Source organism: Salmo salar, chromosome 20 (assembly GCF_965601325.2).
Source record: "Salmo salar chromosome 20, fSalSal1, whole genome shotgun sequence".
Lineage (NCBI taxonomy): Eukaryota > Metazoa > Chordata > Actinopteri > Salmoniformes > Salmonidae > Salmo > Salmo salar.
In genome coordinates, this window is record NC_138310.1 from 29,318,543 (window position 1) to 29,331,180 (window position 12,638).

At 43.8% G+C, this 12,638-nt stretch overlaps 1 protein-coding gene across 2 annotated transcripts in view; it reads right to left on the reverse strand.

Moving 5' to 3' along the window:
- Window positions 1-12,638, reverse strand: part of LOC106580280 (SET-binding protein) — a 163,150-nt gene that overhangs the window by 12,505 nt on the left and 138,007 nt on the right. The window lies entirely within an intron of this gene.

The following is a 12,638-nucleotide window of genomic DNA, read 5'->3' on the forward strand; positions in this document are numbered from 1 at the left end:
AGGAGAGGTCATATCAGTACTGGATAATACATACAGTCCAGAGGAGAGGAGGAGAGGTCATATCAGTACTGGAAAATACATACAGTCCAGAGGAGAGGTCATATCAGTACTGGATAATAAATACAGTCCAGAGGAGAGGTCATATCAGTACTGGATAATACATACAGTCCAGAGGAGAGGAGGAGAGGTCATATCAGTACTGGATAATACATACAGTCCAGAGGAGAGGAGGAGAGGTCATATCAGTACTGGATAATACATACAGTCCAGAGGAGAGGAGGAGAGGTCATATCAGTACTGGATAATACATACAGTCCAGAGGAGAGGTCATATCAGTACTGGATAATACATACAGTCCAGAGGAGAGGAGGAGAGGTCATATCAGTACTGGAAAATACATACAGTCCAGAGGAGAGGTCATATCAGTACTGGATAATAAATACAGTCCAGAGGAGAGGTCATATCAGTACTGGATAATACATACAGTCCAGAGGAGAGGAGGAGAGGTCATATCAGTACTGGATAATACATACAGTCCAGAGGAGAGGAGGAGAGGTCATATCAGTACTGGATAATACATACAGTCCAGAGGAGAGGAGGAGAGGTCATATCAGTACTGGATAATACATACAGTCCAGAGGAGAGGTCATATCAGTACTGGATAATACATACAGTCCAGAGGAGAGGAGGAGAGGTCATATCAGTACTGCATAATACATACAGTCCAGAGGAGAGGCCATATCAGTACTGGATAATACATACAGTCCAGAGGAGAGGTCATATCAGTACTGGATAATACATACAGTCCAGAGGAGGAGAGGCCATATCAGTACTGGATAATACATACAGTCCAGAGGAGAGGTCATATCAGTACTGGATAATACATACAGTCCAGAGGAGGAGAGGCCATATCAGTACTGGATAATACATACAGTCCAGAGGAGAGGTCATATCAGTACTGGATAATACATACAGTCCAGAGGAAAGGAGGAGAGGTCATATCAGTACTGGATAATACATACAGTCCAGAGGAGAGGCCATATCAGTACTGCATAATACATACAGTCCAGAGGAAAGGAGGAGAGGTCATATCAGTACTGGATAATACATACAGTCCAGAGGAGAGGTCATATCAGTACTGGATAATACATACAGTCCAGAGGAGGAGAGGTCATATCAGTACTGGATAATACATAAAGTCCAGAGGAGGAGAGGCCATATCAGTACTGGATAATACATACAGTCCAGAGGAGGAGAGGAGAGATCATATCAGTACTGGAAAATACATACAGTCCAGAGGAGAGGTCATATCAGTACTGGATAATACATACAGTCCAGAGGAGGAGAGGAGAGGTCATATCAGTACTGGATAATACATACAGTCCAGAGGAGGAGAGGAGAGGTCATATCAGTACTGGATAATACATACACTCCAGAGGAGAGGTCATGTCAGTACTGGATAATACATTGAGTCCAGAGGAGAGGTCATATCAGTACTGGATAATACATACAGTCCAGAGGAAAGGAGGAGAGGTCATATCAGTACTGGATAATACATACAGTCCAGAGGAGAGGTCATATCAGTACTGGATAATACATACAGTCCAGAGGAGAAGAGGAGAGATCATATCAGTACTGGATAATACATACAGTCCAGAGGAGAGGTCATATCAGTACTGGATAATACATACAGTCCAGAGGAGAGGAGGAGAGGTCATATCAGTACTGCATAATACATACAGTCCAGAGGAGAGGCCATATCAGTACTGGATAATACATACAGTCCAGAGGAGAGGTCATATCAGTACTGGATAATACATACAGTCCAGAGGAGGAGAGGCCATATCAGTACTGGATAATACATACAGTCCAGAGGAGAGGTCATATCAGTACTGGATAATACATACAGTCCAGAGGAGGAGAGGCCATATCAGTACTGGATAATACATACAGTCCAGAGGAGAGGTCATATCAGTACTGGATAATACATACAGTCCAGAGGAAAGGAGGAGAGGTCATATCAGTACTGGATAATACATACAGTCCAGAGGAGAGGCCATATCAGTACTGCATAATACATACAGTCCAGAGGAAAGGAGGAGAGGTCATATCAGTACTGGATAATACATACAGTCCAGAGGAGAGGTCATATCAGTACTGGATAATACATACAGTCCAGAGGAGGAGAGGTCATATCAGTACTGGATAATACATACAGTCCAGAGGAGGAGAGGCCATATCAGTACTGGATAATACATACAGTCCAGAGGAGGAGAGGAGAGATCATATCAGTACTGGAAAATACATACAGTCCAGAGGAGAGGTCATATCAGTACTGGATAATACATACAGTCCAGAGGAGGAGAGGAGAGGTCATATCAGTACTGGAAAATACATACAGTCCAGAGGAGAGGTCATATCAGTACTGGATAATACATACAGTCCAGAGGAGAAGAGGAGAGGCCATATCAGTACTGGATAATACATACAGTCCAGAGGAGAGGAGGAGAGGACATATCAGTACTGGAAAATACATACAGTCCAGAGGAGAGGTCATATCAGTACTGGATAATAAATACAGTCCAGAGGAGAGGTCATATCAGTACTGGATAATACATACAGTCCAGAGGAGAGGAGGAGAGGTCATATCAGTACTGGATAATACATACAGTCCAGAGGAGAGGAGGAGAGGTCATATCAGTACTGGATAATACATACAGTCCAGAGGAGAGGAGGAGAGGTCATATCAGTACTGGATAATTCATACAGTCCAGAGGAGAGGTCATATCAGTACTGGATAATACATACAGTCCAGAGGAGAGGAGGAGAGGTCATATCAGTACTGCATAATACATACAGTCCAGAGGAGAGGCCATATCAGTACTGGATAATACATACAGTCCAGAGGAGAGGTCATATCAGTACTGGATAATACATACAGTCCAGAGGAGGAGAGGCCATATCAGTACTGGATAATACATACAGTCCAGAGGAGAGGTCATATCAGTACTGGATAATACATACAGTCCAGAGGAGGAGAGGCCATATCAGTACTGGATAATACATACAGTCCAGAGGAAAGGAGGAGAGGTCATATCAGTACTGGATAATACATACAGTCCAGAGGAGAGGCCATATCAGTACTGCATAATACATACAGTCCAGAGGAAAGGAGGAGAGGTCATATCAGTACTGGATAATACATACAGTCCAGAGGAGAGGTCATATCAGTACTGGATAATACATACAGTCCAGAGGAGAGGTCATATCAGTACTGGATAATACATACAGTCCAGAGGAGGAGAGGTCATATCAGTACTGGATAATACATACAGTCCAGAGGAGGAGAGGCCATATCAGTACTGGATAATACATATAGTCCAGAGGAGGAGAGGAGAGATCATATCAGTACTGGAAAATACATACAGTCCAGAGGAGAGGTCATATCAGTACTGGATAATACATACAGTCCAGAGGAGGAGAGGAGAGGTCATATCAGTACTGGAAAATACATACAGTCCAGAGGAGAGGTCATATCAGTACTGGATAATACATACAGTCCAGAGGAGGAGAGGAGAGGTCATATCAGTACTGGATAATACATAGAGTCCAGAGGAGAGGTCACGTCAGTACTGGATAATACATTGAGTCCAGAGGAGAGGTCATATCAGTACTGGATAATACATACAGTCCAGAGGAAAGGAGGAGAGGTCATATCAGTACTGGATAATACATACAGTCCAGAGGAGAGGTCATATCAGTACTGGATAATACATACAGTCCAGAGGAGAAGAGGAGAGATCATATCAGTACTGGATAATACATACAGTCCAGAGGAGAGGGGAGGCATATCAGTACTGGATAATACATACAGTCCAGAGGAGAGGAGGAGAGGTCATATCAGTACTGGATAATACATACAGTCCAGAGGAGAGGAGGAGAGATCATATCAGTACTGGATAATACTACAGTCCAGAGGAGAGGAGGAGAGGTCATATCAGTACTGGATAATACATACAGTCCAGAGGAGAGGAGGAGAGGCCATATCAGTACTGGATAATACATACAGTCCAGAGGAGAGGAGGAGAGGTCATATCAGTACTGGATAATACATACAGTCCAGAGGAGAGGAGGAGAGGTCATATCAGTACTGGATAATACATACAGTCCAGAGGAGAGGTCATATCAGTACTGGATAATACATACAGTCCAGAGGAGAGGTCATATCAGTACTGGATAATACTACAGTCCAGAGGAGAGGAGGAGAGGTCATATCAGTACTGGATAATACATACAGTCCAGAGGAGAGGAGGAGAGGCCATATCAGTACTGGATAATACATACAGTCCAGAGGAGAGGAGGAGAGGTCATATCAGTACTGGATAATACATACAGTCCAGAGGAGAGGAGGAGAGGTCATATCAGTACTGGATAATACATACAGTCCAGAGGAGAGGTCATATCAGTACTGGATAATACATACAGTCCAGAGGAGAGGTCATATCAGTACTGGATAATACATACAGTCCAGAGGAGAGGCAATATCAGTACTGGATAATACATACAGTCCAGAGGAGAGGCAATATCAGTACTGGATAATACATACAGTCCAGAGGAGGAGAGGACATATCAGTACTGGATAATACATACAGTCCAGAGGAGAGGAGGAGAGGTCATATCAGTACTGGATAATACATACAGTCCAGAGGAGAGGAGGAGAGATCATATCAGTACTGGATAATACTACAGTCCAGAGGAGAGGAGGAGAGGTCATATCAGTACTGGATAATAGATACAGTCCAGAGAAGAGGTCATATCAGTACTGGATAATACATACAGTCCAGAGGAGAGGTCATATCAGTACTGGATAATACATACAGTCCAGAGGAAAGGTCATATCAGTACTGGATAATACATACAGTCCAGAGGAGAGGCCATATCAGTACTGGATAATACATAAAGTCCAGAGGAGAGGTCATATCAGTACTTGATAATACATACAGTCCAGAGGAGGAGAGGCCATATCAGTACTGGATAATACATACAGTCCAGAGGAGAGGTCATATCAGTACTGGATAATACATACAGTCCAGAGGAGAGGTCATATCAGTACTGGATAATACATACAGTCCAGAGGAGAGGCCATATCAGTACTGGATAATACATACAGTCCAGAGGAGAGGTCATATCAGTACTTGATAATACATACAGTCCAGAGGAGGAGAGGCCATATCAGTACTGGATAATACATAGAGTCCAGAGGAGAGGTCATGTCAGTACTGGATAATACATAGAGTCCAGAGGAGAGGTCATATCAGTACTGGATAATACATACAGTCCAGAGGAAAGGAGGAGAGGTCATATCAGTACTGGATAATACATACAGTCCAGAGGAGAGGTCATATCAGTACTGGATAATACATAGAGTCCAGAGGAGAGGTCATATCAGTACAGGATAATACATACAGTCCAGAGGAGAGGAGGAGAGGTCATATCAGTACTGGATAATACATACACTCCAGAGGAGAGGAGGAGAGGTCATATCAGTACTGGATAATACATACAGTCCAGAGGAGGAGAGGAGAGGTCATATCAGTACTGGATAACACATACAGTCCAGAGGAGAGGAGGAGAGGTCATATCAGTACTGGATAATACATACACTCCAGAGGAGAGGAGGAGAGGTCATATCAGTACTGGATAATACATACAGTCCAAAGGAGGAGAGGAGAGGTCATATCAGTACTGGATAATACATACAGTCCAGAGGAGAGGTCATATCAGTACTGGATAATACATACAGTCCAGAGGAGAGGAGGAGAGGTCATATCAGTACTGGATAATACATACAGTCCAGAGGAGAGGAGGAGAGATCATATCAGTACTGGATAATACTACAGTCCAGAGGAGAGGAGGATAGGTCATATCAGTACTGGATAATACATACAGTCCAGAGGAGAGGTCATATCAGTACTGGATAATACATACACTCCAGAGGAGAAGAGGAGAGGTCATATCAGTACTGGATAATACATACAGTCCAGAGGAGAGGTCATATCAGTACTGGATAATACATACACTCCAGAGGAGAAGAGGAGAGGTCATATCAGTACTGGATAATACATACAGTCCAGAGGAGGAGAGGAGAGGTCATATCAGTACTGGATAATACATACAGTCCAGAGGAGAGGCCATATCAGTACCGGATAATACATACAGTCCAGAGGAGAGGAGGAGAGGTCATATCAGTACTGGATAATACATACAGTCCAGAGGAGAGGTCATATCAGTACTGGATAATACATACAGTCCAGAGGAGAGGTCATATCAGTACTGGATAATACATACAGTCCAGAGGAGAGGTCATATCAGTACCGGATAATACATACAGTCCAGAGGAGAGGAGGAGAGGCCATATCAGTACCGGATAATACATACAGTCCAGAGGAGAGGAGGAGAGGTCATATCAGTACTGGATAATACATACAGTCCAGAGGAGAGGTCATATCAGTACTGGATAATACATACAGTCCAGAGGAGAGGTCATATCAGTACTGGATAATACATACAGTCCAGAGGAGAGGTCATATCAGTACTGGATAATACATACAGTCCAGAGGAGAGGAGGAGAGGCCATATCAGTACTGGATAATACATACAGTCCAGAGGAGAGGAGGAGAGGTCATATCAGTACTGGATAATACATACAGTCCAGAAGGGGGAGAGGTGAGGTCAAATCAGTACTGGATAATACATACAGTCCAGAGGAGGAGAGGAGAGGTCATATCAGTACTGGATAATACATACAGTCCAGAGGAGAGGAGGAGAGGCCATATCAGTACTGGATAATAGATACAGTCCAGAGGAGAGGTCATATCAGTACTGGATAATACATACAGTCCAGAGGAGAGGAGGAGAGATCATATCAGTACTGGATAATACATACAGTCCAGAGGAGAGGAGGAGAGGTCATATCAGTACTGGATAATACATACAGTCCAGAGGAGAGGAGGAGAGGTCATATCAGTACTGGACAATACATACAGTCCAGAGGAGAGGAGGAGAGGTCATATCAGTACTGGATAATACATACAGTCCAGAGGAGAGGAGGAGAGATCATATCAGTACTGGATAATACTACAGTCCAGAGGAGAGGTCATATCAGTACTGGATAATACATACAGTCCAGAAGGGGGAGAGGAGAGGTCAAATCAGTACTGGATAATACATACAGTCCAGAGGAGAGGTCATATCAGTACTGGATAATACATACAGTCCAGAGGAGAGGCCATATCAGTACTGGATGATACATACAGTCCAGAGGAGGGGTCATATCAGTACTTGATAATACATACAGTCCAGAGGAGGAGAGGCCATATCAGTACTGGATAATACATACAGTCCAGAGGAGAGGTCATATCAGTACTGGATAATACATACAGTCCAGAGGAGGAGAGGCCATATCAGTACTGGATAATACATAGAGTCCAGAGGAGAGGTCATGTCAGTACTGGATAATACATAGAGTCCAGAGGAGAGGTCATATCAGTACTGGATAATACATACAGTCCAGAGGAAAGGAGGAGAGGTCATATCAGTACTGGATAATACATACAGTCCAGAGGAGAGGAGGAGAGTCATATCAGTACTGGATAATACATAGAGTCCAGAGGAGAGGTCATATCAGTACTGGATAATACATACAGTCCAGAGGAGAGGAGGAGAGATCATATCAGTACTGGATAATACATACAGTCCAGAGGAGAGGAGGAGAGATCATATCAGTACTGGATAATACATACAGTCCAGAGGAGAGGAGGAGAGGTCAGATCAGTACTGGATAATACATACAGTCCAGAGGAGAGGAGGAGAGGTCATATCAGTACTGGATAATACATACAGTCCAGAGGAGAGGAGGAGAGGTCATATCAGTACTGGATAATACATACAGTCCAGAGGAGAGGAGGAGAGATCATATCAGTACTGGATAATACATACAGTCCAGAGGAGAGGAGGAGAGGTCATATCAGTACTGGATAATACATACAGTCCAGAGGAGAGGAGGAGAGGTCATATCAGTACTGGATAATACATACAGTCCAGAGGAGAGGAGGAGAGGTCATATCAGTACTGGATAATACATACAGTCCAGAGGAGGAGAGGAGAGGTCATATCAGTACTGGATAATACATACAGTCCAGAGGAGAGGAGGAGAGGTCATATCAGTACTGGATAATACATACAGTCCAGAGGAGAGGAGGAGAGGTCATATCAGTACTGGATAATACATACAGTCCAGAGGAGAGGAGGAGAGGTCATATCAGTACTGGATAATACATACAGTCCAGAGGAGAGGAGGATAGGTCATATCAGTACTGGATAATACATACAGTCCAGAGGAGAGGAGAGGTCATATCAGTACTGGATAATACATACAGTCCAGAGGAGGAGAGGAGAGGTCATATCAGTACTGGATAATACATACAGTCCAGAGGAGGAGAGGCCATATCAGTACTGGATAATACATACAGTCCAGAGGAGAGGATCATATCAGTACTGGATAATACATACAGTCCAGAGGAGAGGAGGAGAGGTCATATCAGTACTGGATAATACATACAGTCCAGAGGAGAGGTCATATCAGTACTGGATAATACATACAGTCCAGAGGAGAGGAGGAGAGGCCATATCAGTACTGGATAATACATACAGTCCAGAGGAGAGGAGGAGAGGTCATATCAGTACTGGATAATACATACAGTCCAGAGGAAGGAGGAGAGGTCATATCAGTACTGGATAATACATACAGTCCAGAGGAGAGGAGGAGAGGTCATATCAGTACTGGATAATACATACAGTCCAGAGGAGAGGAGGAGAGGCCATATCAGTACTGGATAATACATACAGTCCAGAGGAGAGGAGGAGAGGTCATATCAGTACTGGATAATACATACAGTCCAGAGGGGAGAGGAGAGGTCATATCAGTACTGGATAATACATACAGTCCAGAGGAGAGGAGGAGAGGTCATATCAGTACTGGATAATACATACAGTCCAGAGGAGAGGAGGAGAGGTCATATCAGTACTGGATAATACATACAGTCCAGAGGAGAGGTCATATCAGTACTGGATAATACATACAGTCCAGAGGAGAGGAGGAGAGGTCATATCAGTACTGGATAATACATACAGTCCAGAGGAGAGGCCATATCAGTACTGGATAATACATACAGTCCAGAGGAGAGGAGGAGAGGTCATATCAGTACTGGATAATACATACAGTCCAGAGGAGAGAGGAGAGGTCATATCAGTACTGGATAATACATACAGTCCAGAGGAGAGGAGGAGAGGTCATATCAGTACTGGATAATACATACAGTCCAGAGGAGAGGAGGAGAGGCCATATCAGTACTGGATAATACATACAGTCCAGAGGAGAGGAGGAGAGGTCATATCAGTACTGGATAATACATACAGTCCAGAGGAGGAAGGAGAGGTCATATCAGTACTGGATAATACATACAGTCCAGAGGAGAGGTCATATCAGTACTGGATAATACATACAGTCCAGAGGAGAGGAGGAGAGGTCATATCAGTACTGGATAATACATACAGTCCAGAGGAGAGGAGGAGAGTCATATCAGTACTGGATAATACATACAGTCCAGAGGAGGGAGGAGAGGTCATATCAGTACTGGATAATACATACAGTCCAGAGGAGAGGTCATATCAGTACTGGATAATACATACAGTCCAGAGGAGAGGAGGAGAGGTCATATCAGTACTGGATAATACATACAGTCCAGAGGAGAGGTCATATCAGTACTGGATAATACATACAGTCCAGGGAGGAGAGGTCATATCAGTACTGGATAATACATACAGTCCAGAGGGGGAGGAGAGGTCATATCAGTACTGGATAATACATACAGTCCAGAGGAGAGGAGGAGAGGTCATATCAGTACTGGATAATACATACAGTCCAGAGGAGAGGAGGAGAGGTCATATCAGTACTGGATAATACATACAGTCCAGAGGAGGGAGGAGGTCATATCAGTACTGGATAATACATACAGTCCAGAGGGGGAGGAGAGGCCATATCAGTACTGGATAATACATACAGTCCAGAGGAGGAGAGGCCATATCAGTACTGGATAATACATACAGTCCAGAGGAGGGAGGTCATATCAGTACTGGATAATACATACAGTCCAGAGGGGGAGGAGAGGTCATATCAGTACTGGATAATACATACAGTCCAGAGGAGGGAGGAGAGGCCATATCAGTACTGGATAATACATACAGTCCAGAGGAGAGGTCATATCAGTACTGGATAATACATACAGTCCAGAGGAGAGGTCATATCAGTACTGGATAATACATACAGTCCAGAGGAGAGGAGGAGAGGCCATATCAGTACTAGATAATACATACAGTCCAGAGGAGAGGAGGAGAGGTCATATCAGTACTGGATAATACATACAGTCCAGAGGAGAGGAGGAGAGGTCATATCAGTACTGGATAATACATACAGTCCAGAGGAGAGGAGGAGAGGTCATATCAGTACTGGATAATACATACAGTCCAGAGGAGAGGAGGAGAGATCATATCAGTACTGGATAATACATACAGTCCAGAGGAGAGGAGGAGAGGTCATATCAGTACTGGATAATACATACAGTCCAGAGGAGAGGAGGAGAGGTCATATCAGTACTGGATAATACATACAGTCCAGAGGAGAGGCCATATCAGTACTGGATAATACATACAGTCCAGAGGAGAGGAGGAGAGGTCATATCAGTACTGGATAATACATACAGTCCAGAGGAGAGGTCATATCAGTACTGGATAATACATACAGTCCAGAGGAGAGGTCATATCAGTACTGGATAATACATACAGTCCAGAGGAGAGGTCATATCAGTACTGGATAATACATACAGTCCAGAGGAGAGGAGGAGAGGTCATATCAGTACTGGATAATACATACAGTCCAGAGGAGAGGAGGAGAGGCCATATCAGTACTGGATAATACATACAGTCCAGAGGAGAGGAGGAGAGGTCATATCAGTACTGGATAATACATACAGTCCAGAGGGGAGAGGAGAGATCATATCAGTACTGGATAATACATACAGTCCAGAGGAGAGGAGGAGAGGTCATATCAGTACTGGATAATACATACAGTCCAGAGGAGAAGTCATATCAGTACTGGATAATACATACAGTCCAGAGGAGAGGAGGAGAGGTCATATCAGTACTGGATAATACATACAGTCCAGAGGGGAGAGGAGAGGTCATATCAGTACTGGATAATACATACAGTCCAGAGGAGAGGAGGAGAGGCCATATCAGTACTGGATAATACATACAGTCCAGAGGAGAGGAGGAGAGGTCATATCAGTACTGGATAATACATACAGTCCAGAGGAGAAGTCATATCAGTACTGGATAATACATACAGTCCAGAGGAGGAGAGGCCATATCAGTACTGGATAATACATACAGTCCAGAGGAGAGGAGGAGAGGTCATATCAGTACTGGATAATACATACAGTCCAGAGGAGAGGTCATATCAGTACTGGATAATACATACAGTCCAGAAGAGAGGAGGAGAGGTCATATCAGTACTGGATAATACATACAGTCCAGAGGAGAGGAGGAGAGGTCATATCAGTACTGGATAATACATACAGTCCAGAGGAGAGGAGGAGAGATCATATCAGTACTGGATAATACATACAGTCCAGAGGAGAGGAGGAGAGGTCATATCAGTACTGGATAATACATACAGTCCAGAAGGGGGAGAGGAGAGGTCAAATCAGTACTGGATAATACATACAGTCCAGAGGAGAGGAGGAGAGGTCATATCAGTACTGGATAATACATACAGTCCAGAGGATAGGAGGAGAGGTCATATCAGTACTGGATAATACATACAGTCCAGAGGAGAGGAGGAGAGGTCATATCAGTACTGGATAATACATACAGTCCAGGGGAGGAGAGGAGAGGTCATATCAGTACTGGATAATACATACAGTCCAGAGGAGAGGCCATATCAGTACTGGATAATACATACAGTCCAGAGGAGAGGAGGAGAGGTCATATCAGTACTGGATAATACATACAGTCCAGAGGAGAGGAGGAGAGGTCATATCAGTACTGGATAATACATACAGTCCAGAGGAGAGTTCATATCAGTACTGGATAATGCATACAGTCCAGAGGAGAGGAGGAGAGGTCATATCAGTACTGGATAATACATACAGTCCAGAGGAGAGGCCATATCAGTACTGGATAATACATACAGTCCAGAGGAGAGGAGGAGAGGTCATATCAGTACTGGATAATACATACAGTCCAGAGGAGGAAAGGAGAGGCCATATCAGTACTGGATAATACATACAGTCCAGAGGAGGAGAGGTCATATCAGTACTGGATAATACATACAGTCCAGAGGAGGAAAGGAGAGGCCATATCAGTACTGGATAATACATACAGTCCAGAGGAGGAGAGGTCATATCAGTACTGGATAATACATACAGTCCAGAGGAGAGGTCATATCAGTACTGGATAATACATACAGTCCAGAGGAGGAGGAGGAGAGGCCATATCAGTACTGGATAATACATACAGTC